The sequence below is a fragment of the Jaculus jaculus genome, chromosome 2, assembly GCF_020740685.1.
Source record: "Jaculus jaculus isolate mJacJac1 chromosome 2, mJacJac1.mat.Y.cur, whole genome shotgun sequence".
Lineage (NCBI taxonomy): Eukaryota > Metazoa > Chordata > Mammalia > Rodentia > Dipodidae > Jaculus > Jaculus jaculus.
In genome coordinates, this window is record NC_059103.1 from 130,653,798 (window position 1) to 130,680,434 (window position 26,637).

The 26,637-nt window shown below is 41.9% G+C and overlaps 1 protein-coding gene across 3 annotated transcripts in view; it reads left to right on the top strand.

The window, feature by feature from the left end:
• The window catches only part of Chd7 (chromodomain helicase DNA binding protein 7), a 202,830-nt gene that overhangs the window by 27,104 nt on the left and 149,089 nt on the right, over positions 1-26,637 (top strand). The gene's annotated exons all lie outside the window — the stretch shown is intronic.

A 26,637-nucleotide genomic window follows, 5' to 3' on the forward strand; every position in this document is an offset into this window, starting at 1 on the left:
TTGAGTCCCCCAGTTCCCAGTGTTTGAGACCAAACCCAAGGGCTTGTACATACCAGGCAAATGATCTGTCACTGATCTTCATTCCCAGCCTTGGAAATATGAATTGCATCGAAAAGATAACTCACTATTCTTATCAGGTTCTTATTTTTTTTTTAAAATTTAGGCAGATTTCTCACTGTAGCCCAGTGTGACCTGGCACTCATTCTAAAGTAGGTTGACCTGGCTGGCCCTCCTGATGGTCCTTCAACTTCCACCTCTTGAGAGCTGGGTTAAAGCTGTGAGCCATCACATCTAGCAAGTTTGTTAAAAATTTAAATACAATAAGTATATACCATGCAAAATTACTTCTCGTCTTGTATGTTACCGATATTATTTATAGTAAGGTATCTGTAACTAAGTCTCAGAAAAATGACAGTAAGTACTCATATTTGGGTTTCTGAGCTTTTGAGATGCTTTTGCATGCAACCAACTCTGAGGGTTAGAAATAAATAGGTAAGTGTGGCACATGTGAAGAAGAAGAAACAGGAGATAAACTACATGGAGTAGTGGCCCTGTCCTTCACCCCCTGTGGATTCATCAACATTGCATAATGAAATGAAGCACATTGTACTGTTTTTAGTTCTTGTCAGAACCTTTAACACAAATTGGCACAGTAATACTTATGGGAAAGGTGCCATTTCATAGAAGCAGCAGATTCCCCAAGGTCACATACACCAAGCAGATGGGGGGGGGAGTGCATAATGAGTTCAGGACTCATGACTCTAACAGTGCCATTTCACTGTGAGTGTCCAGAAGAGATAAGTACTTTTTCTAAAGTGTACCTTTTCAGTACAGTTATGATAACATGGAGAATCTGATGGACACCCATATATCCACCTACACATACCCACACCCATACACCCACACCCCTGTATACACCTAAACCCACTCCTATCCCACATACACCCACACCCACACTCACACCCATACACACACTCACACCCATATACCCACATACCAGCAACACACACACACATCCATACACCCACACACCACCTACACACAACACCCATACCTACACACCCCCCACACACCCAAACATCCACACCCATACACTCACACACCCACCTATATACACAGCCCACACCCACTCATCCTTTTATACTGTGGTGACTGTTATTTGATCTGAGTGTTCAGTGAAAAAGTTTGTTTTCTGGTTAATGTATTCTTATTTCTTTGCTTGTTCAAGGTAGGGTTTCACTCTAGACCAGGCTGACCTGGAATTCACTATGTAGTCTCAGCGTGGCCTCAAACTCATGGCGATATTCCTACTTCTTCCTCCTGAGTGCTGGGATTAAAGGCGTGCACCACCACTCCTGGCTAATGTGTATGTATGCATGCATGCATGCGTGCGTGCGTGCGTGCACGCGCATGTGTGTGTGTGTGTGTATTTTATCATGCCCATGCAAAAAGTTTTTAAAAATAGCTTAAATTTGGCTGGAGGGATGCCTTAATGGTTAAGGCATTTGCCTGCAAAGCCAAAGAACCCAGGTTCTATTCCCCAGGACCCACATTAGCCAGATGCACAAGGGGGCACACATGTATGGAGTTTGTTTGCAGTGGCTGGAAGTCCTGGTGTGCCCATTCTCTCTTTCTCTCTCCCTCTTTCTCTGTTAAATACAAATAAAATATTTTCAAAAATGATTTGAATTTGGGGTCAGATAGTTGATCCACTATAAATTGCTTAAGTTGATAACATTCAGGAAGTAGGGATAATTTTGTATAGTACATGTTTCTCATGTTTAATACTTCTGCATACTTGTAAAATTGTTTTGTGATTCCAGGAAGTATTTCTGTATTTGACTATAGTTAGGCACATGGTTAATTAAAACTACTTCAATAGTGCGTCAGAGCACAGTAGTGTGTCCAGTGTTGGTGATGGAAGAAGAAGGGCAGCGGTTGAATGCATCGCTCATCATGTAGCGGCCTGCTGGGGCCCATCTCACTGTAGAGGACCTTGCTCTAATCACTGAAGAGCCACCATGCAGTTGGTCACCATGTGCTTGAAGAGGTAGAATTGTAGGAGATAGACAAATTAGAGAGTAGCACGTTTATCTTTAGGTTATGAAGACAAAACTGTTACAGTTTGCTTGTGATGTGGTGATTTAACATGTTTTAGCCTCAGTAAAAACATTTTGCCATGTTACTTTTAGCGTGCTGAAAGTTAACTTTCACATGTGAAATTTAATATTACCAGTGTACAAAGATTTTTTTAATTGTTTAAAAGGATTTTGTTTTTATTTATTTATTAGAGACAGAGACAAGAGAGAGTGAGAGAGTGAGAGAGAGTAGTGCGAGCAAGCACGCCAGGGCCTCCAGCTACTGAAAATGAACTCCAAATGCATGTGCCGCCATTCTGCATCCGGCTTTTGTGGGACCTGGAGAATTTAACCTGGGTTCTTAGGCTTCACAGGCATGTACCAAGTCATCTCTCCAGCCCTGTACAAAGATTTAAAGAAAATCTCTCTTTATATTGAGATCAGAATTTGGAATATGGTGTGAACTGTGATGCTGTCTAGTGTAATCTTGAGACTTGTTTATTCCTGAGTACATAGTGGTACAAACACTGACAAAACTGGGTTTATTGGTAGAGATTTCATTTAAAGTGATCTGAGTTGGGATGGCCAGCAGTCTCCTTTGACAGCTTTACTTTGCTGTGCTTCACTATTCCTGCTAAACATGAAGATTGCCATTTACTCTTTTATTCTGTACCTTTCCCTTGTTCCTTATGAAACAACTTAGTTTGGTCTCTTCACATGACAGATAGCTCACTTACCGATTAATAGGTTGAGTTAATGAAAAAAGTTTGTTACTCTTTGAATCTACTTTGAAGGATTTTAATCATTACGAAGAGCTGATTACCAGAATAGGGTACCTATTAATAGATAACCCACTTGCTCCAGGTGCATATGGATATGAACCTAACACTGTGCATGGCCCTTTTGAGCACTAGGATGGTAAATGGACATATGTAGCACTTAAAGTTGAGAGGTTTTCAGAAGGAATCACCTCTTTTGCTACATTGAAGCTGACCTTATAGCTGGATAAAGGAAGGCAGCATAGCTTTGCATTTAAGAAAAGGGAAGGATTTGGTCAGGCAATGTGAAGATGCCCAAAGAAGGCCTTCAAAAAATGTTTTATTTATTTATTTATGAGAGAGAGAGAAAAAATGGGCACACCAGGGCATCTCGCCACTGCAAACAGACTTCAGATGCATGTACTGCCTTGTGCATCTGGCTTATATGGGTACTGGGGAATTGAACATGGGTCCTTAGGCTTTGCAGGCAAATACTTTAACTGCTAAGCCGTCTCTTCAGCCCAAGGAGGGCTTTTTGAAACAGCCTAGGTTTATTTCTACTTTGAACTTAATGATGCTGGCCAAGCTGGGCACCAAGTGTTAGATGTTCAGTGGCATGTATGGCTTTTCCTCAGCAATTCTCCTAGTCACTTTGGAGCACAGTGCCTACTTTGCATTCTCTTGTCAGTCCTCTTGTCTGTGGGACCTTGGTGACATCAGGAGATTTTCTCTCTGTGGTTTCCCCCTCTTAAGTGGCTGCTGGTGTCTGCTGGAGTTGGCAAAGATGTTCTGTTCCCGCATTCAGTCTCCAGTGCCTGCATCTCATCACTTCCTGCTTCTGGGTGCTGGTTTGTGTTTCTGTTCTCTGTCTTCCACTTGGCACGGTAGCTTTCCATTCTTCCTGCCTCTGTGCTAGCTACTCTTCAAAAAATATATTCCGTAGTCAGGATTAACTACATTATTCATGCCCTCTAAACACGGTCATTCCCTCATTCATTCCTCTGCTCTTACGTTGCTCTATTTTGAATACCATTTTATCTACCCAAACCTGATTTACCTAGTCAAAATCCTTTGTGTTAGTTTTTGTTCCAAATGCTGCCTGCTGCAAAGCCATTTTTGATTCTTTTCATCTATAGGCAAATTCTTTACTTTCCATTACCTTCTCTTTGTAGCTGTTCGGAGCACATGCCACTGAGGAAGGCTCAGCGTGGCATGCAAAGGTAACACCAGACTGTCCCCAGGCTCAGTGTCACTGTGTGAGCTTTCCTGATCTCTGTCCTGGGAGACTCACCACTGTGTCCTTGGTGCTTCTGCTTGACCATGGCTTGCACCTGCTGTCGGATTTCTGACACTGTTCTATACGTATCTACATTCCTGTTTTCATAAGTAATAAGCTTATTGAAGGCAGCTTAGGGTTTAGTATTTTGTAATATTTTCCTGTGGAAGGGTAAGGTCTGATTTTTAAGATAGTTGGATCATTAACTAGTAACCAAGTTGTTTTGTAGATCTTGTGATATAGTTCAACTAACTTTATAAAATAGTGGATTGTCTTAGAGAAGGGACCTTGTATGTTTGTTAGTGTTTGTGTGAGAGGGGGGGTATCAAGAGAAGAAGGGACAGCTGAATGTGGAGAAGACCAATGGAACAGTGCACTTAATCCTGACTATGGGATATACTTTTTGAGGAGTGGATTCCACAGGGTCAGAGAGAACAGAAAGCCAACATGCCAGGTGGAAGACAGTGAACACACAAAAACTACGCTGGGCGTGGTGGTGCACACCTTTAATCCCAGCACTCGGGAGGCAGAGGTAGGAGGATTGCTGTGAGTTCGAGGCCACCTTGAGACTACAGAGTGATTTCCAGGCCAGCCTGAGCTAGAGTGAGACCCTACCTCAAAAAACAAAAACAAAAACTTATCCCATTCATTTTTATATCCCTATAGCAGACAGTAACACAGATTTCCTTGAAATGAAAAGGAATAAAAAGTCAGTTAAATGTTATTTTTCAACTAAATTACTATAATGCTGTTACATTGTGTCATGGCTACTTTTGTCTTTGCTTTCTGACTACATTGAGTTCATAAATTTTATGTTTGCTGTTTATACATAGCATCTAGCTCACTATCTGACATAATCTATGTGTATTAAGTTTTTAAATAGAGTTCGAGACTGTATTTAAGGTTACTCAGTTGTATTTTATTTTTATTTTTAAAAAAGGGTAATTGAAAAATGATTGGTTAATTTTCTTTATTATATTAACCATTTAACCAGTAACTATGTATACAAAAACACCATGGTGTATACCTTAAATACAGACAATATAAACTTCAATTTCTTCTTAGCTCTAATAGCAATGAGAATCAAAATTATGCTTTTATCCTGTACTGTCTTCCCTTCCTCCATAATTTATTTTTCTTTTGAGATGGGGTCTTACCATGTTGTCTAGGCTGGCTTCCAGCTCCAGAGTTCAAGCGATCTTCCTGCTTTGGCCTCCTGAATAGCAGCAGGTCTCTAGGTTGGTACCATTGTGCCAGGCTATAAACATGAGTTAAAGAGCATTTTTATAGAGAGGTTTGAAACATAACTTATACAAATGCTTGTGTAAGTTTGTGAAGTTACATTTTATTATTAGTAGTGAGATAGTTAAGACTGCAGATTCACAGTTCTGTGAGGGAGAACCTTCTTGATTAAGACTTTTTTAAAATAATGTTTTATTAATAATTAAGTGTGAGGGAAGAAGAAAGAGGTGTGTGTGGGGGGGGGTAAGAACAGAGAGAGAGAGAATGAATGAATGAATATGAATGTGCACATCAGGGCTTCTAGCTCCTGCAAACAAACTATAGATGCCTATGCCACCTTGGGCATCTGGCTTACATGGGTCCTGGAGAACTGAAACTGGGTCCTTTGGCTTTGCAGGCATACACCTTAACTGCTAGGCCATCTCTCCAGCCCTGATTGTGACTTTTTGATGTTAGCTCTAGCAGTAATGTCATAATAGTCATTAGTGTGATTACAAAACTTGATTGCATTTTGGTGGCCTCGACATCATAATGATCCTCCTGCCTCTGTCTCTGGAGTGCTGGGATTAAAATGTGCATAACCATGCCTGGTTATATATTTTTTGTTTATTAACTTTTAGGGTAGCCTACAAATCATTGGTTTCTTTTTTTATTTTTATTTTTCGAGGTAGGGTCTCATGCTGGCCCAGGATGATGTGCAATTTACTATGTAGTCCCAGGTTGGCCCCAGACTCATGGCAGTGCTCCTACCTCTGCCTCCCAAGTGCTGAGATTAAAGATGTATAATAGGTTTCACATAGTATCTTTTGTTTTTTGTGAAAATATTTTAAAATCTGCATTCATGCACACATGGATGTGTCAGGGTCTCTTGCCACTGCAAATGAACACTATATGCTTGGGCCACTTATTTATTTAATTAATTAATTAATTTTATTTTCCAGGTAGGGTCTCATTCTTGCCCAGGCTGACCTGAAATTCACTCTGTAGTTTCAGGCTGGCCTTGAACTCACATTGATCCTATTTCTGTTTACTGAGTACTGGAACCAAAGGCATGTGTCACTTTGCCTGGCGTGGGCCACTTTTTGCATCTGGCTTTACATGGAAACTGGGCTAGCAGGCTTTTCAAGTGAGCACTTTTGACTGTTTATCCATTTCCCTACCCTTCATATAGTATTTTCATACATATATGTCATTATACTTTATTCCACCCTCCCTACTGCTCTCCACACTGCCTCTTGTAGTCCTGGCTGGTTCCCTTCTTTCCCAGTAATATCCAGCTTTCTTAGCCCTTGTCCTTTATCACCCTCTTTTCCTCCTTTTCTAGTTTCATGACCCACTCTCCCACACATACATAAGTACATGTAATTTTAAATTTAGGTTCCTCATAAAAGAGAAAATGTGGTATTTATCTTTCTGAGTCTCACTTATGTCACTTAATAATTTTATTAGGTATCGTAGTTATTATGTTAACAGTTCTTAAAGTGATTGCACAGTTAAGTGCATTTTGGGCAAAATAATACTTCTAGGACCAGTCATCATTATATCTTTTGTTTCTAAAATGGGGAAGGCTCATTGAAAGAAAATTTAGATGTCAAAATATACATTTTTTTTAAAAACTCACTTAAGATAGAGTTTAAATTAGCCTACAAAGAACTAGATGTTTCAAACAATTTTTTGTTTTCCTTTGCCCTCTCCCCCATCTCTTCCCTGCTGTGACCCCCATTATGCTCTCTGCAGTCATGCTGCCTGCTTCCTGCTGTCCTCACCCATTTCTTGTCACCACCTTTGGTTTTCCATCTAATGGCCCCCTATTTTGAATAATTGCCTATAGTTTCGCATACAAACATTAAGAGTTAAGACCCATATACGAGAGAGAACCTATGATTGCTCTCTTTATGAGCCTGGGTTATTCAGAATGTTTTCAAATTCTACCCATTTTCCTACAAATTTTATAACTTAATTTTTTCTTTACAGGTAAGTAAAATTCTACTGCATATATATATATGACATTTTCATTATTCACTCATCAGTTCATGGGCATCTAGGTTGATTCCATTTCCTAGTATTGTGAATAGTGCAGCAATGAATATGGATATGCAAGTATTTCTGTAGCAGGATATAGAGTTCTTTGGATAATATATCCAGTAGTATAATAGGTGGGTCATATGGTCCTTCAAATTTTAGCTTTGTTTATTTTTTACTTAGACAGAGAGAGAGAGAGAAAGATAGAGAGAAGGGGGGGGAGGGAGGAAGGGGGGAACTTGATGCACCAGAGCCTCAGCCACTGCAGTTGAACTCCAGATGGTTTTGCCACCTAGTGGGCATGTGCAACCTTGTACTTGTCTCACTTGTGCATCTGGCTTATATGAAAATCTTGGGTCCTTAGGCTTTGCAGACAAGTGCCTTAACTGCTAAGCTATCTCTCTAGCCTAACTTTTAGCTTTTTGAGAAACTCCACGCCATTCTCCATAGTGGCTGTACCAGTTTACACTCCCACCACCACTGAGTAACAGTTCCTCTTTCCTCATAACCTCACCAGCTTTTGTTGTCATTTAGTTTTCTTGGACAATAGCCATCTGACTGCGGTGAGAAGAAATCTTAAAGCAGCTTTAGTGTGCATTTTCCTGATGCCTAAGGATGATGAATATTTCTTTTAAATATCTGAAGGCCGTCTGTGTTTATTCTTAATAAGAACTTTCTCGTCATTTCAGTGGCTATTTATTGATTGGCAATTCTTTTTTGGTTTTTCGTTTTTGTAGTTCTTTAAATATATTAGTTATTGACCAGAGAAATAACTAGCAGAGATCTCCCATTCTGTAGGGTTTCTGTTCTCTCTGCTGATCGTTTCCTTTGCTGTGAACAAACCTTTTAATTTCATGTAATCCCACTTGTTGATTTTGGGGACATGTTTCTTACATTGTGGAAGCCCTGTTCAGAAAGTTCATTATAACGAATTTCCAATGCATTTCCCATGTTTTCCATGAGTATTTTTGTGTTTTCGGCTTCCATTTTGAATTGGTTTTTGTGCAGGATGAGAAATGAGAGTCTAGTTTCCTTCTTTTGCAGGCTGATAGCCTGTTTTGCCAGCAACATCTATATGTTTTTGATGCCTTTGCCAAATTTTAGGTGCCCACACCAGTGTGGGTTTATTTCTGGTCCCTCAGTTCTTTTCCACTGGTCTGGGTGTATTTTTTTTGTCAATACCATGCTGTCTTTGTAACTATGGCTGTATAGCATAATTTGATATTCGGAACTATGATGCCTCTAGGAATTTTTATAAGAGATCCCAGTGAAATCCAGAAGATCATTAAGGAATATTATAAAAACATATTCCCAAAAGTTTGTAAATCTAGATGAAATGGATAAATATCTGAATGCATATGACCTACAAAAATTAAAGTCAGAAGATACAAATAATTTAAACAGACTCATGAGATTTAAGCAGTAATTAAAGTCATCCCCTTGAAAGAAAAAATAAAAGAGCCCAGGAGCAGATGTACTCATTGCCAAAACCTATCAAACTTTTAAGGGAGATCTGATACCAACACTTTTCAAACTGTTCACAAAATAAAAAGTATATACTAAGCTCATTCTACGAAGCTAATATTACCCTAATAACAAAGCATGTTAAAAAGAAGACAAAAAATAAAACTACAGAACAATTTTCTTGATGAACATGGATGCAAAAATTCTCCATCAAATACTTGTAACAGAATTCAAAAATACATTAAGAACTTACTTATCATACTCAGGTGAGCTTCATACCAAAGATGCAAGGTTGATTCAACACACACAAATCAACAAACATAATTTACCATATAAATAAACAAGGCTAGAAATTATATGATCATATTTATAGATGCCAAAAAGGCATTTGACAAAGTTCAGCATGTCTTCATGGTGAAAGTTCTGGGGAAATTATCAATAGATAGAATATACTGCCAAGTAATAAAGGCTATGCATACATATCACAGAATTACACCATCTTTATTTTGAATGGAGAAACACTGAAAAAATTTCCTCTAAAATCAGGAATGAGACTATCTTTCTTCTTATTTATAGTTCTTGTAGTCTTAGCAGTAAGACAGGAGAAGGATATAAAAGGAATAAAAATAGGAAAGAAAGAAATGAAGCTATCTGCATTTGCAGGTGACAAAATTCTATATTTAACTGACCCTACACACTCTACCAGAACACTCTTAGATTTAAGAATCACCTTCAGTAAAGTTGCAGTATGTGAAGTCAACCCACAGAAATTGAAAACTGCCACATATTCCAACAGTGAACTTTCTAAGAAAAAAATTAGGAAAGACATTTCATTCACAATTGCTCCTCCCAAAGGTAAAGTACTTAGCAGTAGGCTTCACCAAGGATGAAAACTTTAAAGACACTGATAAAAAGAAATGAAAGAAGATATCAGACATTAAGAGAGATCTTCCTTGCTTCTGGGGTGGCAGAATCAATATTGTTGAAATAGCCACATGACCAGAAGTAATCTGCAGATGCAGAGTGATTCCTATCAAAGTTTCAATGGCCTTCTCAGAGCTAGAAAAACATTCCAGCAGCTCATATGGCAACAAAAAAAAGACCATGCATAGCCAAAGCAAACCAAAGTAGAAAAAAATGTTTCTTTAAAAAAAATATTTTATTTATTTGAGAGAAAGTGGATGGGGGGATAGAATGGGTATGCGAGGGCTTTTAGCCACTGCAAATAGAACTCCAGATGTATGCACCATCTAGGGTGTCTGGCTTTAAGTGGGTGCTGAGGAATTGAACCCAGGTCCATTGACTTTGCAGGCAAGCACCTCAACTGCTAAGTCATTTCCCCAGCCCAGAATGCTTTTTTTTTAATGGACTGTAACATTGTTTCCTTGCATTGCCATTGGTGGGTTAGTTCAGCAGCATTACCTTGGTAAATGAATGGCATTCATCTGGAGGCTGCACCAAGACAGCACTGGAACTGCTGTGTAGTTAGAAAAGTGGTGCAGGATGTGCCCTGTGGTCCTTGATCCTTTGCCTTGAGGAAGACGAAACAGCCTTCCCTTTTCTGTACCAACAGTATGAAAGTTGGTAAATTACCATTCTGACATACAAATGATTTTGCCACATTAAAACTCATTTTCTCATAATTCAGAAACTCAGTATTTTCTGTAGAGAGCACAGATCCACTTTTATTAGTTGCTTTTCATTTTATTTATACATACCTAAGTCCTTAGTACTTAATCTTATTTTCTTTTCCTTTTCCTTTTTTTTTTTTTTTTTGAGACAGGTGTCACAGTAGTCCAGGAGAACTTACTCTGTAGCTCAGTCTGGCTTTGAACTCACTGCAATCCTTGTACCTCCACTTCCAGAGTGCTAGGATTATAGGTATGAACCAACACATCTTCTGTTAGGTATGAGAATTTAAATTGAATACTTGGTGTCTTGGACAGTTAGTCTGAAACCTTGAATTTAAGAACTATGCCTTTAAGAGAATAAAAAGCAGTCTATACTACAGGGAGTCAGGTGATTGCAATAGGTCATCACTTAAACATCACCGAGGAACACTCCAGCCAAGATGTGGACTGCTTGCTGTGCCATCCTTCTAGATTCCAGCTCAAAGTATCAATCTCATGCATTTGCATTGAGCTGTCCTAGGCAGGAAGGAATGCATGGGAAACTGTGGCGTTGTTTGTTTTTATAGAGACCAGGGTTGGCAACAGAATAGAGAAAATGCATAGTTTTCAATTTGCAGGGTTTTTTTTTTTTTAACTATTGGATTTATTTCTTTGTCAAATTATAGGCTACTTAAATATTTTGTGTGTTTGTGTGTGTGTGTGTGTGTGTGTGTGTGTGTGTGTGTGTGTCTTCCAAGTGTGCTAGGGCCTCTTGCCATTGCAAACAAACACCAGACCCTTGCACCACTTTTTTTGTCCAGCATACATGGTAGGCTTTGCCAGCAAACACCTTTAACTGCTCAGTCATCTTCCCAGCCTTATAGGCTACTTTTATATTGTGTTTATTTATTTACTTTTGTTTGTTAGAGAGAAAGAGAGAGAAAGAAAGCATGTGCAAAAGAGACAGAAAGAGAATAGTCACGCCACAGCCTCCAGCCACTGCAAATGAATGTGCCACCTTTTGCACCTGGCTTATGTGGGTCCTGGGGATTTGAACCTGGATCCTTTGGCTTGCAGGCAAGTGCCTTAGATGATAAGCCATCTCTCCAGCTCTGTACTGTGTTTTTCACCCAGCTGACATGTGACAGATGGGGTGTGCTGGTCACTGGGACCCCTGTAGTCCTGCTCGCTAGTCTGTGGACACGTGGGGCTGCCAATATAAGCTCCCTACTTTATAGTAAAGTATGAACACCTTGTATATGAGGACTTTAACCAGTAACATACATGCAGTCCATGTTATGCCTTCAAGTGTCTGGGGGAAGAATCTCTGAGAACTGTGGAAGTCCATCTTGGCGTGGGGAGAGGTGAGGAATCTGATGGAGTCTAGAATGGGTTCCAGGGAACGTGCATCAGCCTCCTCCGATCCTCCTTGGCGGTCTAGTGACTGTAATGAGGGTGGCATGTAATTAGAAATTGTCTCTGTCTTTCCTGAGTACTGATGAAAACCATGGCTCAGAGGTTAATTCAAATAATAATTAATATGGGTCTCTGTCAGTTCAGGGTGGTAATGAAAGCACTCCTCATTTGATGACTCTGACTTGAAATGTTGCGGGAGGAGTGGAAGTGGTGTTACTCCTCACATTGCTAATTGTGGGAAGCTCCAGAAGCTGAATGCAGAATGGTAAAGCATGGCCTTTAGAAGATAGTGAGCACAAAATGTGCGTCTGTGATTACTAACAATAGAAGCTATAACTTGCACAGAGATATCAGCATATTGTTTCCTAAAGTAATTATTTAGGACGAGTTATTAAAAAGCTTGGTCATTAGATGATTCCACTGTTGTGGATTGAGGCCCTTTTATTGGTTCTTTACATTTTCTCCTTTATATGGTATATGTGATATATAGCATTAACTTACCCATTAAATCTTTACTAATAACATATATGCTGAAAACAAAAGCACCAACTGGCTGGTAGACAAAGATGCTTCAATGTCCTTACTACCCTTGAAAGTAAGTGAATCTATAAATTGATATAACACATCACATTTAATTAACATTTTCATATGTAGAAGTGGGAGTTACAAATGCTATAGAAAATATATAGTCAGTGTAAGAAGGTTATTTGGTAATGCCTAAGTATCTCTTAACATAAATCATCTATGTCTTCAAAAAGCTGCAAAGGGAGCAAGAGGCTCTGTTGTGCCATTTTTCTCTCTCTCTCTCTCTCTCAAATAAATTATTTTTTTCAAAAAAGCTAAAAGGCATGTACAGTTGTTTATAACTAAAATGACTTGGTAGAAGATGTTCAGGTAGGACTTTGAGAGAACTAAATACAAATCCTTCCTTGAGTCACTCACTTAAAGTGATATTTTTCTCTTTGAAGTTTTTGTTGATTGAGTACTGCACACAATCTGGGAGTGATGATTGGTTTCATTTTAAGCAGCAGCCTCTTCATAGGGAAAAGTAACAAGCAAAAGGAGGATTTAAGCAACTTTTGAGGACTCCGATGATTCAGATGCCCTGGTAGTGCCTACTTGCTTAGTGGACAGACATACGCCCCACACCACAGCTGTTAACTCCTGTCTGCTGTCACTCAAGGTCCCCCAACCCTCTGCTTTCCACTTAGAAGCCGGTCTGAAGCAGCTTACTATATCATTTTAAAGTACCCCAGTACGTATCACCGAGAGAGAACAGTCTTCTCAAATTGTTGTCAAAGGGGCTGGAGAGATGGCTCAGTGGTGGAGGCACTTGCCTACAAAGCCTAACGACCCAGATTCAATTCCCCAGTCTCAACATAAAGCCAGATACACTAAGTGGTGCATGCATCTTGAGTTTGCTTCCAGTGGGTGGAGGCCCTGACACACTCACTCATATTCTGTCACTTGCACTGTCTTGCATAAAGAAAAAAGACCAGTCTGTTGGGCTTGCCTTAAAAAAAAAAAAAAAAAAGAATTGTTGTCAAGGCTTGGGTGGCTGTTTCAAAGTTGGTTCGATTTTTGTTTGCAGTGAGGGGGAGGGTCTGCAAGCTGCATACTGGCTATAGCAGAGTGGGTGATAACCTTTTTTAGAGCAGTCACAGAATCCTCACTGAGAATGACAGGGTCAGACCTTTATTTATTTATAGAAGCTGCAGGCTCTCTGAGGTGCTGGTGTCCAGATCTCTGCGAAGCCAGAGGCTTTGAGAGAGCTGGTCAAAGCTAGAAAGGAGCTCCACCTTGCTCTAGCTGCATGGCATAGGTAGGATTCTTGAAGAACTTAGAGGAAATATATCAGACTATGATCAAGGTACCTTTCCCCGAAACCAGATGTTGTCACTTGTCTCCTGAGCATCATGTGGATGTTGGCTTCTCATGATCTTGGCACAGGCCTGGATTCAGTGTCACTTCTTCCCGTCATCTCCTCTTCTGAGTTCAGCAACAACCATAGTAGTCATCCTGGAACCCCAGGTTCTGGCTCTTTAGGTATGCTCCTGGCTAAAACTTGCATTAAACTAAAAATAGTTCAGGTGGGCTAGTTCCATCGAAGCTTCTAGTGTGGCCATAGCAATGCCCTGGGGTTTCAGGGAAAGGTCTTGGGCTAGGGGCCTGTGGGCGGGGCTGGGAATTGAGCTGAAGGTTCTCCTGGGTTAGGAGTTAAAGTACAGAAACTGCAAGAAAATGGGTGGAGACTGAGGAGTGGTAAGGGCTTAAAGGAGAGGATCCGCTGGGTGAGATGCCACTTCAGGCCCTGGTGGCTTCATCTGATGCTACTCACTCCAAGTAGACAGTCACTGCTAATGCCACAGCCTCCTTTCCTGGGAACTGTGTGATAGTACCCTGCTACCCATTGTTGTGAGGTCACACATTATTCCCTGAGGGGCTTGCAGGTCACTTCCTGATGGGAAGGCCAAGCTAGCTATAGCCAGGAACCGTGGTGAGGGTTGGTGGGGGCGGGGAGGGGGGAGAATAGTCCTTTCCTGTGCTGCAACCCAGGACTCCTAGGCCAGAACTCAGAGGTGTTCAGGCAGACCTGAAGGAGGAAACTGAGACTACACAGCATCATGAAGGAGGCCTGGAACCATCTCGAATTTCTTTTTTTTTTTTAATTAAAATTTTTTTGTTCATTTTTATTTATTTGAGAGTGACAAAGAGAGAGAGAGCGCGCGAGCGCGAGCGAGTGTGGGCCTGCCAGGGCCTCCAGCCACTGCTAAGGAACTCCAGACGCGTGCGCCCCCTTGTGCATCTGGCTAACGTGGGTCCTGGGGAATCGAGCTTCAAACCAGGGTCCTTAGGCTTCACAGGCAAGCGCTTAACCGCTAAGCCATCTCTCCAGCCCCCATCTTGAATTTCTGTACCTCCTGGCTTATCTTTCAGCCCCAGGGATGGCTACATTGCCACTATTTTTGTGCCTTTTGTTTCTGCACATTCTTGGCTTCAGGTGCTCCGTGTGCCTGCAGTGATACCTATTTCCTTTCCTGCTCCACCTCCGGCCCTGTCGTCTTCTGTAGAAGTGGGATGAGGGGAGTGGGAATGCTGAGGGTGACACAGTGGGGAGGAGCCTGAGGGGATGGTCTGTTGGCAGCCAGTCAGAAAGGAATATTCTGAATCAGTCATTTTAAAATTTGGAGCAGGTAAAGTCTTGCTCTTCTGATAGTAAGGGAAGTAGCCAGAGCACATTAGAGACGCAGAGGTCTGTTCCCAAACCAGCAGCAGCCACCCACATGATACCTAAGAGACCAGTTTGAGAGCTGCCCACGTGGGATAAACTTCGGTGTGCATCTTTTGTCAGTGGGGATGGCTGACCATTGCTCTTTCCAGTTGTATGTATCCGTCTAGGAGTTAGACATCAGCTTAGTCAGGGAAATGCTCCAGCATGCTGAAGGCTCTGCCTTCTCTGCCTTCCATTTGGTGAAAGGGTTTCCTGCCTCGGCAGGAGCTCAGGCCATGTTAGAATCCTCGACTCCTCTTTCTTCACAGGCAATACACCTTTGTCCTTAGTCCCACTGAGAGGTGCTGGTCAACCTGATGGTCTCTCTGCACCTCTGCTGGAGACCATATAGCGCCTTTTCTGGCAAGCTCTGCTACTAGTCTCCACTTCGCATCTCTTTCCAACATAGCAGCCAGTCATCTATCAAAACCTACCTTAGGTAGAGCCTGTCGCTCCTCTGCAGCGACATGTCTGAAGCCCTCCTCCCTCAGGTAAGACCTCTGCCTCAGTCACCTTGTGCCCCAGCCCCTCCAGGCCTCTTTCAGGACATGGTTCTTGGTTCCATTTGGATAGCCTGCCTCTCAGTGCCATTATAGGTGCAGGTTGGAATCTGGAGGGCATCTGCTGAAATTTTCAGGTTCTTGTGTCCTGGATCAAAGATTTGCACCAGAAAGACATGGTTATTAATAGAAAAAAGGACAGTTGATTAAGAAAAAAAAAGGACACTCCTGAGAATAGGAATGGGCTAGTGAGCTAGGAAAATGCTTCCCTTCAAAAAAAAAAAAGGTGCCTTCAGATTCATGACTTTATAGGCCATTGCATCGCACCTGCCTTCCATTTGTATCTCATGGGTGTTTCTCCCACCCTTGGTTGCTCATAACCCAGTTGGGGAGGGTTTCCGGTCTTTGCAAAGTGGCTTGTCGTGTGTATGGGACTACACTTGTCTCAGCACATGTGTGGAAGCCAGTAGACAGCCTTGGGGTGTCAGCTCACCATCTACCTCGTTTGAGACAGGGTCTCTTCCTAGTTTGCTGAAGCTCATGCCAGACAACCTGGTCTGTGAGCTTCTGACTGTACACTGGGATTGCTGACAACTGAGCTATCTGTGTGGAGCTTTCTGGTCTACAGACTTTCTCAGCAAGTGCTTTTGAGCACTGAGCCAGCTCCCCACTCCCCAGCTGGCTTCTTCTATAAGTTATGTAGGTTCCTTTTATCCTGCTGTTGGCCTACCCTTGAAGTTCTCACCTCCTACAATGTTGTCTTCCTGGGGCCTTCTGGTCTTGTTCCTCAGCTCCTTCCACACCGTATCCCAATGTTTTTCTCCTCAGGCAACCCCTTGCCACCTAGTGTAAGGCAATACCCACTTCTTGCAATCTTCCGGTGCCCTTTCTGGGTAGTACCTTTTCTCTTGTAATTATAAATATAATTATGTTAGTGGCTTCCTTATATCTTACTTACTGTGTTCACTAGGATACGGTTAAACTGCATAAAGAGGATTTGTGTGCAGGGTTTGCTGATGAGTACCTGCTCCAGTTGGGCTGATGGCAGGTGTGTGGCAAACGCCTGCTGTTGCCGTGTGTGTGGAGGGAAAGGTCTTCAGTTCTCCTTAGTACAGGACATACTTTTTTGGCATACTAGCTGATAAAGCTTTTCAAGTAAGAGCACATATGGTAATAGAGCACAGTTTCTTTCAGGAATTAAATGCAGTTCCTCGAGTTGTTCTTAATTGCCATATAAGTGCCCCCCCCCATGTTTAGATTTAGAGATTTTTAGTTGGAGCTCTTTTTTTTTTTTTGTTAAATAATATATGGGCAACAGGGAGGTTCTTCCCAGTGCCTCACATTAGGACATGCTGTGCTGGTCCCTCCTGCTCCCTGGGGACATCATTGAGGGGGATCATTTGGTGAAGGTGATTCATCCTGTTTTGGAAAAAAAAAAAAAGAAAAGAAAACTTGCAGATGGTTCTATAGATAAGAGCACTTCTTAGGCATTCAAGAGGATCTGAATTTGATCCCCAGCATTCATGTAAAAAAGCTGTACCCACAGTCCCCAGGGGATGGAAATGGGAAACTCTCGGGGGCTCGCTGGTCAGCCAGTCTACTGACAGTGAGACTCTGTCTCAGGGAAATGAAGCAAAACTGACAGGACACCGGTGTTCTGCTCTGGCAGAACATGTGTGCACAAGCATCTGTATACATGTGTATATGCTATACATATATCCCCCAACAGAGTTTTTAAAAAATGGTAAGTTTCTCTCAATTTAGGATTATAGTGGTTTGTTTGCTTGAAAATTTAGTGCACGTTTGTGGTACATTTAATTGTTGTCTATGATGTAAGCACTTTTATTAGTTTTTAAGCTTGGAACGACCTTTATGTAGACTTTTGTGAGAGCCTAGATATTATTTCAGAATATTTCCAGCATTGTACGCTTAGCTTACGTAAAGAAAATATGGACTTGATTTAGGCACAGTGTGAAAGCCTCTTCACTTCACTTTCTGCTTGGGCATAAAGTGGCAGGGATTGGGTGAATAGGATGAGCTGAAAAGTATAAAATAATTTGTCTTAATGTTTAATGGATTTAAGCTGCTATGCTCGCATATAGCACACTGCATTTTGGACCAGTCCTTGATTAGTGGATAACAGTAATTGTATATGGTAAAGAGTGTCACTTGTGGGAGGTAACTTTGGAGATGACAGGCTTCTTTTTAAAAGAAATTTTAGGGCTGGAGAGATGGCTTAGCGGTTAAGCGCTTGCCTGTGAAGCCTAAGGACCCCGGTTCGAGGCTCGGTTCCCCAGGTCCCACGTTAGCCAGATGCACAAGGGGGTGCACGCGTCTGGAGTTCGTTTGCAGTGGCTGGAGGCCCTGGCGCGCCCATTCTCTCTCTCTCTCTATGTGCCTCTCTCTCTCTCTCTCTGTCGCTCTCAAATAAATAAAAATTAAAAAAAAAAGAAATTTTACTTACTTATTTGTAAGCTGAGAGAGGGGGCGGGGAGAATAAATGAGAATGGGTACACCAGGGCCTCCAGCCACTGCAAATGGACTTCAGATGCATGTGCCACTGGGCATCTGGTTTTACATGGGTACTGGGGAATTGAACCTGAGTTGTTAGGTTTTGCAAGCAGGTGCCTTAACTGCCAAGCCATCTCACCAGCCTAGGCTTCCTTTTTTTAAAAAATATTTTATTTATTTATCTTAAGGGGGTGGGAGGCAGATCGAGTGGGCATGCCAGGGCATCCAGTCACTGCAAGTGACCTCCAGCCGCACGTACCATCTTGTGCGTCTGGCTTATGTGGGTACTCGAGAATTGAATCTGAGTCCTTGGGCTTTCTAGGAAAGTGCCTTAACCACTAAGCCATCTTTCCAGCCTCCTAGGCTTCCTTTTTTCATTTTACTAAGTCAATTATTGTATATAAGTGGGCTGAAAGTAATTTGTGAGTGTGGAAAATTTGGACATCTTTTCATTTCAGACTTCCCAGTTCTTGAGAAATTTAAGTAGGTAGGTTGGTTTTGTACCTTTAAAATATGTGGGGCATATGTGAGGGTTCAAAGGTATATAAATAATCATTCCTCCCCAAATTTCCTTGAAAGTAAAGTTTATACCAGCCTTGAGCTGACACATTGTTATTAGTATTGGTCAAACAAGCTAGGCATTATTTTGGGATTAATAGGAATTAGCTGGGAACTAATAGAGAAACTCTTGTATCCAGCACTGTGGGGATTGGGCAAGGTAAAGGTACAGGAAGCACCTGCCCTCAAGGGAGTACCACCTCCTGGGTACCCTCTGCATAGTGTGGGTGCTTGTGAGTGGTGTGAAGGAAGCAGAGAATCCTAGTGGGAACTGCAAGTGCCAGCTGGCTCCTTACCCTGCAGGTGTTACGCTTCCCTACGAGAAAGCCAAGGCTTCGGATTTCATGGCCCAGCCTGGGTGACCCGCTAGCCGAGTGTGGATGGAAGTCACATCTGTTTGATGTGGTTTAAAAAAAATTGTCATTCATTATTTCTCTATTTGTAAATATGTTTATTTCAAAATGTTCTAACCATAGAACACATCCGAGATAGGCATTCTTACATCTATTCAACCCATTTTCTTCCTTGAGTCCTGTGGCTGATTTTTCATATTGATACATGGAACTCCAGTTTGCTTTTTCACGAAGTCAGACAACTACATTGTATTTCAGTGGCCCTTTGTATCTTCCTAGTGTTTCACTCTTGAAACTGATGCTGCCTTAGCAGTCTGTCTTTCCTGTGTAGGTGCATGCCAGAGACAAATTCTTAGGAGGGGTACCACAGGCCATAGATGCTCTGAGATTGGCCTACCAAGACCTGACCAGCTCGCACTCATCCAGTGGTATAGGGCCTGTTTATTGTTTCTGAACCATCACTCTGGGCAGGAGTGCTCTTTATCAGTTTGGTAGGTACACTTATTTCATTACCCAAAAGTTGAATACCCCTCCATATGTCTGGCCTGTTGTGTTTTCTTAAGGCCTGTCCTCTCCACCATTGTACTGTGTAGCCTTCAACTCCTATCGGCACTCTGTGATGGATGATGGGATGTTCCAGTGGAGGAGAAAGTAGGGGTAATGGTGCTGCCTCTGAAAGGAGTCTTGGGGATCATTCCTATTGCTGCTGTCTGCCAGCACTACCATTTTGTCAGGTTCCTTAGCCTTAGCTTTCTGTCTCCATGCCTGCAATGGGGTGATAAGGAATAAGTTAGCTTGTATATCCAAGGCTTTAGTAAAGGGCCTGGCCCATGCATAAATGCTCAGTAACTGTGCCATTGCCAGTGGGAGCACCAGTGTGGGAAGTAGCTTTCCCTCCTTCCCATAGGACTCCTGTGTCCCTCTCTGGCTGCATCAAATACCTGTTAGTACCAGGATTCCCTTGACAGTCACCAATGTGGACCCCTTTCTCTTTGTTCCTCTGTGTCACAGGCTCTGCAGGTGAAGAGCCTGACATTGGCTTCTGCTTGGTATTATGGACTGACTCATAGGTACCTTACAATTCATATGCTAAAGCCTATATTAATCCTCTGTGTGTCTGTGGTGACTACTCCTTAGGAAAGTATTAAACTTAAATGAAGGCATAGGGGTGTAATCCTGATCTAGGGGGATTGAGGGCCTTATAAAGATGAACAAAGATTTTCTCTCTCCTAACTTAGAAGAGCCCATGTGAGCACATGGTGAGCTGCCAATAAACCTAGAGACTAGGCCTCAGAATGAACCGTACTCCTTCAGTACCTTGACCTTAGATCTCAAGCCTCTAGAACTGTGAAAAGCATGTTTTGCTTTAAGCTGGCTACTGTGCGGATTTGTATTGTGGAGCACTGGCAGGCTCATTGGAGATCCACTTTCTTGGCAGATGGATGCCTGCCTCAGGCGTTACTGTTTCTAGGCCAGTGGTTCAAGCACCAAACTGTTTTGTGAAAAGCAGATTGTGTTTCAGATTTAGGCGGTCTGAGCTGGCCTGAGCAGCCATGGCTGGGTCAGTTCCCCAGTGGTGCTGGTGCGGTAGGGCCAGGCACACATTTGGAGAACCACTGCTTAGGTTCAGGGAAAAGACTCAGGGATAGTCTTGCCACTTCTTTGCATAAGGGTTTGAGCTCTCAGAGCCACTTTCTCACCATCTGTAAAATGGGGATAGGATTCATTCTGTTTATTTCATGGAATTGTTGAAACTAGATACACATGAGTAAAAGCTTCTGAATCGTCTCATCATACAAAGCACTGCAGGTTGTGTTGGGGTTGTAGCATTCTTTTTGCAAAAAGGATCAAATGATACTAAAGGAGGCTAATGTAAACTATAAAAGCAAGTTTTCTCTTCCGCTTCTCCCCGTTACTGTCTGGCTATCTGCTTTGCTAACTGCCAGGACTCTCTTCACTTCCCCTTCACTACACCTCGCTCCTCCGTCTCTTGACAGTTACATGCTAGCATAGAAGCCTGGATTCTGTAGCTACTGACTCTCCATATTTGCTTTCTCCCTTGTCAGGGATGTCTGTGGCTTTCTTGGTGCCTGTGGCACTGAAAATTACCCTGCTTTTAGTTCTCTTAAGTGTGTTCATTTTTTTCATGGTTAGAGTGTTTTGTTGTGAAAAGGCTTTTTGTTTTGTCAGGCTTAAAATGGCTTATGTAGAAATAAGTTTCTCATATATATTTTTAAATGTATTTATGCTTCTAGGCATAAAGTTTTAGGTGTATTGGATTTTCAGTGATGTTATCAGCCAGTAATGAAGATACTAGTCATTTAGAACTGTGGTCTTGGAGCTGGGGGAAAGGCTCAGTGGGGTGGCTAAAGCACTTGCTTGCAAAGCCTGTTGACCTGTGTTCAATTCCCCAGAACTGTATGTAAAGCCAAATGCAAAAGTGCCTTATGAGTCTGGAGTTTGCACGTGCGCACACATACACACACACACGTAAATAAGAATACTAAAAAAAACCCTGTGGTCTAATTGGTGTCTCATGACCTCATTATATTCTTATTGAGGACCCCAAAGAGCTTTTGTGTGTATTATGTCTATTAGTTATTGGGCTAGACATTAAACCTAAAAAGCTTACAGATATTTATATAATTCATTTAAAAACAACATTATGTCCATTACATATTAATATGAACAACTTGTGCAAAATAATTATTCCCAAAACAAATATAACCTTTGTGCCAAATAAGTTCCCCAAACTAGTATAGTAACATTTCTGCAAAATTATTCTCTAAAACAGAGATTGAGAATGAATGATATTGCTGCTGAATTTTTAGATCTCCTCAACCTGTTGAAGAACATTAAGCAAGCCTGGCTTTTTGTGGACATGTGTATGAGAAGACTGAATGGACTTAAAAAAAAAAACTGTCTGTTTTTGAGTATAAACTATCTGTGTGACTCAGTCTCCTAGTATTTGGGACACAGGTATGCACCTTCATGCCAGAAGAAAGGACTAGTTGAGCTTTTCAGGTAGCTAGATACTATACCAAAAACCAGTACAAGGGGCAGTTCCTTAAAATTTAGTTGCTATATCATTTTCACAGTGTCATTTCGGGCCTTGGGCACACAGAAATTCTTTGGCTTTTTTTGCACTTTGGGTCTTTTATCCATTCTGATGGGTAACATCATTCATTGTTTGTTTGGAAATACTGGTTTCAGTGAATTGCATAAAGCTTTCAAATGTTGACATTTCACTATGTTATATATATATATATTTAAAAAATCAGAAAAATCTTTTAAAGACTATTGGAAAACTGTCAGGTTCATGTCAGTAGATACAGGTTTTCCAAAAGTTTGATTTTTGCTTGAATGCTCAAATTTTATCATTGGCAAACAAAACTGTCAATTGTTTTCCTTGAAGTGACAGATGATTTTGTTCATTTTTGTAACGCCTGCCAAATACTCGAGACTGCAGAACCACAGTTTGTCAGTCACTTTTCTTTCAAGTGAGAATAGTGTTCCTTGAAAAAAGATCACCCCACACTCACTGAAGCTCCTTCTCAATCTGCTTGGAGTGGAATGGCTTCTGACAGCTACAGTGGAAGGCTGTGAGCGTAGAGTAGGGCTGGTGTCACATATGGATAACTACTGTGGAAGCTTGTGCTCTGCAGGTTAAGAGAGAAAGGTCTGTCAACATAACTGACTCAGCACACCAGAAACAGTGATTTGGAGACAGGAGTCCACATCCATGATCTGCCAACACTTTATTTGAACACTTGTTCCAGAGATTTCATTGTCAATGTAGTTTCAACATTGGATGGCCTAAAATGTCTATATCTAAATGTAGTTTTTTTTTTAATAATTTTAAAAAAATTTTTATTTATTTATTTGAGAGCGACAGACACAGAGAGAAAGACAGATAGAGGGAGAGAGAGAGAATGGGCGCGCCAGGGCTTCCAGCCTCTGCAAACGAACTCCAGATGCGTGTGCCCCCTTGTGCATCTGGCTAATGTGGGACCTGGGGAACGGAGCCTCGAACCGGGGTCCTTAGGCTTCACAGGCAAGCGCTTAACCACTAAGCCATCTCTCCAGCCCTAAATGTAGTTTTTTAATTTAAGAGGATCTGGTGGCCAGACTGTAAACCGTGTGGGCAACGTCTTCTTCCTCTTCAGCATTTTAGGGAGTTTGTTAGAGCAGGATGAAGCTTGTGTACAGTAAGCACCATTCTGAGTTAGACCCATCTATTTCTTTTGCTTTCCCTGATTGGCTAGCACTTACCTTCCCACTGTTTCTTCATGAGGGTGCATGTTGATTAGTTCTTAGTCTTTCAATTTTCATGCTCTGAAGAAGGGCAGCCTGGTCCCTTCATGGGTTGGGAGAGTGGTTTGTTGATGCTTCTGACATCATGAGGGGCGGGTTTTCTGTAGGTTTTATTTTTTATTTTTTGGTGGGTGTGGGGATCAGAGCCAGGGCATCCTACATGCTACATCAGTGTTCTCTCTACCGTGGAATCACACCCCTGGCCCTGGTATTTGACCCTTGATTCAGTACCATAGTTCTGAGCATGCATAATGGCCCTGAAGTCCCATAAAGCGTCAGCTCCTGTGCCGACCTCCCATATGTCTGGGGATTAAACTGGAAGCAAGGATTATTGGATGAGTTGTCTGAGGTTGCTGCAAGCCAGGGGAGAGAACAGCTAACATACTGAGTGTCAGGCTTGGTGTAGGTGGTGGGACACTGGCTTCCCAGCTGAGGGAGACACACTGGGAAAGCGGTGTGAGAGCCTTTGTGGTTCCACCACTGGTCTTACGTTCTAGGTGCTGTTATTTTTGCAGTCCTCCAGCTGAGATAATGTCATTGTCTGCCTTTTAAAAAGTTGTTGTAGCTGACTATTTCCAGCTTCTCTAAAGCGTTGAAGAGTTGTCACAATTGGATGGCATTAATCTTTGGAAGGCAGTGATTTCATAACTGAACTTTAACATTTATCAACTTCTGGCAAAGGTCAACAGGATGAGAGAAAGCTGGGGCTAGACTGTGGACCTGTGTTGGAGTGGGCCGCTCAAGCCTGCTGCCTGTGTAAAACTGAGGGTAAGTGAGCCAGAGGACATGGTATGCCAACACAGCCCGGGCACTAAGGGCCTGGTTTGCCTTTCCATCTCAAGAGGTAGAAACTCAAAATTTGGTGGATTATTTATTGAAAAGAACTTTTTTTTAATCTCCCCATCACCATTCATTTACATGAACTGGTTCTTTGTCCTGGTCACTGCCCTGCACATTGAGAGGAAGGACAAGAGCTGCTAGGAGCCGCTCTCCTTCACTCTCCAGGAGGACACTTGTGGTTTCTGTCGCCAGAGCCCTGCAAATGCAAACTGTGAAGCTGTGCTCTGGGTTCCAGATGCGAGGAAATTCACTGAGGGTGGGCCGTTAGGGATGGAGATCTTCTAAAGGCACGTGCTAGAGACTTCTCTGATGGTCGTAGATTTGTGGAAGCTGATATTAAGGGTAGCTCGGAAATGAAATTCCTTGTTTTCTTGATGTGTGCTACATCTGACATCTCTCAGTCAAGAATTTGGACACATGAAGTGCTCCAAGCTAGACCATTAAGAATATAAATTTAGGCATGTGTTATCTTACTAAGCATACTTTTGGTAGGTATTTGAAGTGGTTGAGTCCTTCTCACAGTGTTCTGGCGACATTTGTTATTGGAAAAAGAAATTGTGGAACTCATTTCTTATTGAAATTTTTTTTTCAGTCAATTAATGGGAAATGGGTAAAATGTGCTTAGGATGTGTTTCTTAGATTAGAGCTTTGCAGGACACCCTGAAGTTATGTTCTGAGCCCTTGTCATTCTAATGGGAGGCTGGCCTCTGTTTGGCAGCTCGCTTGTGTTGCTGGTGATTGGCAGGCAGGAGGCCTTGTGTGGCCAGGCCTGTTTGCTTTCATTCTCTGCAGAAGGCACTTCAGCTCAGGACCTACACTGCATAAATGGCCCCACTTCCTTTGGCTCAGTTGTGCTAGGGTCCAACTGCCCTTTCTCTAGGTCAGTTAGGGTGCTGAGATTTCCCACTAGTGCCTCCTGAGATTCTAAGTGAATGTACTCTGAGAAATAATAGCTTATTTGACATAAGAAATACTTAATGTTCCTAGTAAAACTAGGTGCCAGTGTACTTTTAGGCAGAAACATTATTTAAGAATTGTTAGTATATTATTAATTCTACATTTAAAAGTGAAAAGTCACTGAATTATTGATGTAATATACATTTGATATATCTGCAGATCACTTGTTATCAATTTATCATTGCTTTAAATTAGGTTTTTAAAAATTGCTTGGAATTTTGAGTTTCCCTTAGAACATTTCCAACTGCAAAGCTAGTTAGGTTACCATCTTGAGAATGGAGGCACTCCTTGGTATGTCCAGCTGTCTTTCCTCACCACTCTGTAGGTGGGAAACTAGAACCAGAGAGGATACTGAACTAGATCAAGACCACACAGGCTGGTTGACCTGTTTTGCATGTTTGTAATTTTCAGGTTAAAGCAGAACATTACTGGGCTGAGAAGTGATTATGCACAGGGTGTTAAGTGCTTTATACACACAATCTGCTTTAGTCTCAGGAATTAGAGATGTGGTCTGAGTGTCCACTCGCTCATCTTTCTTCCCTCCCTTCCCCTCTTTATTCCTCTCCCCATTTTATGAGACAGGACTTCACAGCCCTGGCTGCTCTTAAACTTGCTGTGTAACAGAAGATGACCTCCTGGTCCTTCTGCTTCCCAGGTGTTAAGATTACAGGCATTTACCGCTATGCCCAGCATATATTCTTCGGTGCCATGTTCTTCCTCTCCTATCCCTCCTTTTCAGAGACCTTGTCCTTGGTTGGCTCCATTCTTACTCGGGCTCTATGCTGTGTCTGCTCATGTTTATTTGTGTATCTTATATAAGACGAGCTTTTAGCGCTTATTGAGGACTAGGCATTGTTGTACTTTACAAATACTAATGTACCTATTTTTCTTAATTCTTCTGCAATAAATGCCATTATTGCTATTTTATGCTGATGGCCAGAGAGGACAAGGAACTGTCCTAGGATCATACATAGCTTGAACAAGGTTCCAAGTCTCTTGTTTGCATAGATAAATAGTCCTTGATCAGCCAGATGTGAACAGTCTCCACACTGGAGCATAGGTCTCTGTCCTTTCTGCTCACCGAGGCCCTGCCTAGTGGGTCTAACCAATGCTTGTCTGGCTTTTTTTTTTTTTTTCTCTTTGTGATTTCCGCTTTTTGTTCATTTCCACATTGAGACTCCTTCCTCCTTGGTAGTTGCTTCTTCCATGGGGTTGTCTCTTTTCCTGCCCTGCAAGTGCTGCTGTCTTTCAGGATTCTGTCACTATTCTTTTCTTTTGATATTCTACTCTGAACTCTACTTCCTTTAGTTGGTGAGTAGCTTAAGTTGCCATGTCTCAAAGCTCAGCTTTCCCTCCCCAGGTCTTCACTTGTCCACTGTACTGTCTCTTGTCTCTGGGAGAGCTCTGTGGTGGATGTTCTGTCCACATGGTCACCGCATTTCAGCCAGTGGTGTTAATGATCCGCTT